Here is a 4,523-nt window from a genome sequence, read left to right on the forward strand (position 1 = left end):
AGGAAGGAAGGAAGGAAGGAAGAAAGAAAGAAAGAAAGAAAGAAAGAAAGAAAGAAAGAAAGAAAGAAAGAAAGAAAGAAAGAAAGAAAAAAGAACTCGGCATTTCAACATATATAATGAAGTGTCGATAAGTATTCAGTACTCTATATATGCACATATCATAACTTACTTTGCTAAATATAAGTAAAATAAATATTTTCTGATTGCAAATCAGACCACATAATGTATTGTAGATACTGGAGTGGAGGCCAGAGACCAGGCAGGGACCAGAACAAAAGACATGCTTCTTTTCTGCTTCTACTGCTAATATTTTTTTCCTCACAAAAATATATCATGATTATGGTTTCCCCTCCCTCTACCCCTCCCAGTTCCTCCCCCCTTTTTTGTTTCTCATTAGAAAACAGGCTTTTAAAGGAGAACAATAAAATAACATCAAATACACTAGAATAAGCAAAAACTAACACATTGGAATTAGGCAAAGCAAACAGGAGGAAAAGAGCCCAAGAGAAGGCACAAGAAACACAGACCCACTCACTCTCACACTCAGAAATCCCATAAAAACACAAAAATGAAAGCTATAGTATATTCTCAGAGGACCTGGTCCAGAGCCATAAAGGCCATGTGCATGCTGTCTCAGTGACTGCGAGTTCATATGTGTGTTGATCCTGTTGATTTTGAAGGCTTTGTTTCCTTGGTGCCTTCCTTCCCCTCTGACTCTTGCATGCTTACTGATTACTCTTCAGCAGGATTTCCTGGCCACTGAGGGGAGAGATTTAATGGAGCCACCTCATTTAAAGCTGAGTGTTACAAGTTCCCTCACTCTCTGCTCAATGTCTGCCTGTGGGTCTCTGTATTTGTTAGCAGCTTCTCCGGTGATGGGTGAGCAAGACACTGATCTATGAGTATAGCACAATGTCACTAGGAATCATTTTATTGCTACTTTTTATTTTTACTTTGAAGAACCATAGTGTTTGGTTTCACCCTAGCTCCCTAGGCTATCTAGTCTCAGGTTCTTGGTCACCCAAGCAGTGTCAGATAGAGGGTTCCTTCTTGTGGAGTGGGTCTTACGTCAAATCATTTATTGGTTGGTTACTTCCAACAAGCTTTGTGCCACCTTACCTTAACTAGCGGGCAGCATAGCCTTGTAAATCAAAGGGCTGGTGTTTATGTTTCTCTTTTGGTAACTGGCAGAGTGCCTTCCTGTACCAGAGACACTAGATGATAGGGGTGAAGGCACCAGGTTGACTCCTCCATCCATGTTCAATGGCTTGTGTGGGCATTGTCTTTAGCAATGAGTCTTTGCTGTCAGTTTGTGAAGAGCAACATACAGTCTTGACTATAGCCTGGGTTGTTTGGGGGTTCCCAGGGTATCCTTTGACCACAGTTCAATTAGCTGTATGTAACCCAATCTTGACACTAGAAGTTCCTTTTGGTGACAAGGGATGGAAAGATGAGACTTTGTTTCTCCCATTATTTGGCCATTTCATTTATATTGCCTTCATCTACTCATAGTTTTAGGAAGTTTCTACTGTATCAGGCTTCCAGACTACTCACATGGACCTTACTTTTAGCCGTCTCTCCCCATACTTCCTCTCTTGGCTCCCCTCTCCCGTACCCACCACATTTGATGCTCCCATTCTACCTACCCTTCCAGCCATCCATAATTATCTATTTGATCTCCATTTCTTAAGGAGATGTATCTGTCCTCCCTACTTCCTTATTCTATACCTAACCTCTGTGTTTCTATACATTAACAGCTAATATCTGTAATTAGTGAATGCATGTCATCTTTGTCTTTCTGCGTCTGGGTTACCCAACTCGGGATGATATTCCCCCTAGTTCTATTCACTTATCTTCAATTTTGGTGACTTCATTTCTTTTAACAGCTAAGGAATGCTCCATTATGTAAATGTACTATATTTTCTTTATCTATCACTTCTTCTATCTGAGCAACATCTACATTGTTTCCAATTTCTGGCTACTAATAATGGAACATCAATGAACACGGTTGAAGTTTATCTGTGGTAAAATGAAGCAGCCTTTGGGCATATGCCAAAGAACAGTATAGCTGGATCTTGAGGTATATCAATTGACATCTTCCTGAAGAACCGCCACACCACTTCCATAGTGCTTGTGTAAGTTTTCATTGCCACCAGCAAGGGATGAGTGTTTCCTTACTCCACATCCCTACCAGCATGAGCTGTCATTTGTTTCATTGATTTTAGCCATTCTGACAGTTGTAAGAAGAAATCTTGAAGTGAATTTGCATTTCCCTGGTGGCTAACAATGTTAAACACGTCTGAGATATTTTAGTCATTTGAGTTTCCTCTTTGGAGAATTCTCTATGTAGATGTACATAATTTTAATTGGCTCATTTGTTTTCTTGATGTCCACATTTTTGTGTTCTTTATATATTTTGTATATTAGCCCTCAATCAGATATGGATTTGGTAAAAATCTTTTCCCATTCTGTAAACTGCCACTTTATCTGAATGATCATGCCCTTTGCCATGTAGGAGAAGTTCTGTTTCAATGGTAGAGCAATGGACGAGGGGTGGGGTATGTGAGGAGGGGAAAATCTGTGTGATTCACTGGAGACTGGAGCAAAGAGGAAGGAAAGGCCCCGGTAGATAGTCAGCTACAAAGCTGTGGGTGAGACTGGAGGGCTGGGCTTGAGGAAGTAGATAGGTGACAATCTTAAGTTAAGGCACCTACTCCCTGGACCAAGTGCCAAGTGGCCTTTTTAATTTGAGCTAACTCCATGGCTCAGATGTTTTCCGTATTCTGCTACAAAGTTGTTACTTTATATAGGAAATTAAATTTGCTTCACAATTATTTAGATTTGCAATTAATTAGGCTCATAAATTAGTCTAAATTTTTGGAAATGAAATTTCTGAGTCAAACATGGGATAAATAAAGTATTTTGGCACACACACACACACACACACACATATATATATATAATATTTTTCTAAATTAACCTGAAGACTAAATAGTTTATAATTTTCATCTTTTAAATTGCAGCCCACCAAAATTGCTATAATTCCTAAATGAAATGTACCTTCATGTTTTCAGTCATCTCTATCAGCATGGATCATCCTCCTTATATCTAAGACTGCAAGAGTGCCTACCTTACTACTATAATAACCCTTTGCATATCCTAATATTTTTGTCCATTATAGTTTGCCTTTGTACAAAAACAGACAGAGTTCCCTCCCTGCCAGATGGTGAAGTGGAAACCTGGTTATCTGACTTGGATCATGGGAGCTTTCTTTGTTGCCTCAGTCTGCCTCGAATCAGCAGTCAGCGATGTCCCTCACGTGGGCCCATCACTGTTCACTGTGGACCAACATCTGTAGCCACTCACCTCACAGCGACAGAGGAGCTGAGCCAACATCCTGCCCGCAAGATGCAGTTTCCTCCTTGCGACTCCTTGCTCCCCGAGAAGCAGAACGAAACCGAGACACCATTGCAATTCCTAATGTAACAGCCTTTGTGTCTCTTTACGGCATTCCGCTTCTGAGCAACGGTGGTGAGGGTGAATGCTCGTGACTTTTCTCACATCTGTGGCTAAATTCCCAGCAAATGCAACTGAAGGGAGGATGGGTATGTTTTGACTCGCCGTTTGAGAATATTCATCATGGCTGAGAAAGCGCTGCTCTCGGAATGGGCGGTGACTTGTCACCTTGTGCCCACTGTCAGGAAGCAGAGAGAGATGAATGCAGCTGTGCATTTTGTTCTCTCCTTCATCCCTTTATAACCAGTTAAGGGACCCACTCGACAGGATGGCACTGGCCACACTCAGGGTAGGTCTCCTCAGTTAAACTGGTCAGGAAACATCATCTCAGACACAACCTAGAGAGCTCTTTCCTAGCTAGTTCCCAATGTAGTCAAGGTGCCAGTGGAGTTAACCATCACAGTGTGGGTATGGGGTAAGGAGTTGGCAGCAGTTTAGGATAGGATGCCCCAAGGGGTTTCAAGGTGAAGATCCAAGGCAGGAAATTTTCTGGGAGGGAGGCTGCTTTTTTTTTTTTTAATGTATTTTCCTCAATTACATTTCCAATGCTCTCCCAAAAGTCTCGCATACCCTCCCCACCACTTCCCTGTTCTGATTGCATCTGTCATTGTGACAAACAACGTGGACAAAATCAGCTTAAAGTAGAAAGGGGTTTATTTCATCTTACTTCCAGGTCATGGTCCGTCACCGAGGGACACCAAGTTAGGGACTTGCTTTATCCCATGCAGGAATTACCTCTGACCAATGAACTATTTCATAGCAAAGGGTTACAGCAAGAAACATGGAAGCCGGGTGTGGTGGCACACGCCTTTAATCCCAGCACTCGGGAAGCAGAGGCAGGTGGATCTCTGAGTTTAAAGCAAGCCTGGTCTACAGAATGAGTTCCAGGACAGCAAGGGCTACACAGAGAAACCCTGTCTCAAAAAAACCAAAGAAGAAGAAGAAGAAGAAGAAGAAGAAGAAGAAGAAGAAGAAGAAGAAGAAGAAGAAGAAGAAGAAGAAGAAGA

This window comes from Mus caroli, chromosome 10 (assembly GCF_900094665.2).
Source record: "Mus caroli chromosome 10, CAROLI_EIJ_v1.1, whole genome shotgun sequence".
NCBI lineage: Eukaryota > Metazoa > Chordata > Mammalia > Rodentia > Muridae > Mus > Mus caroli.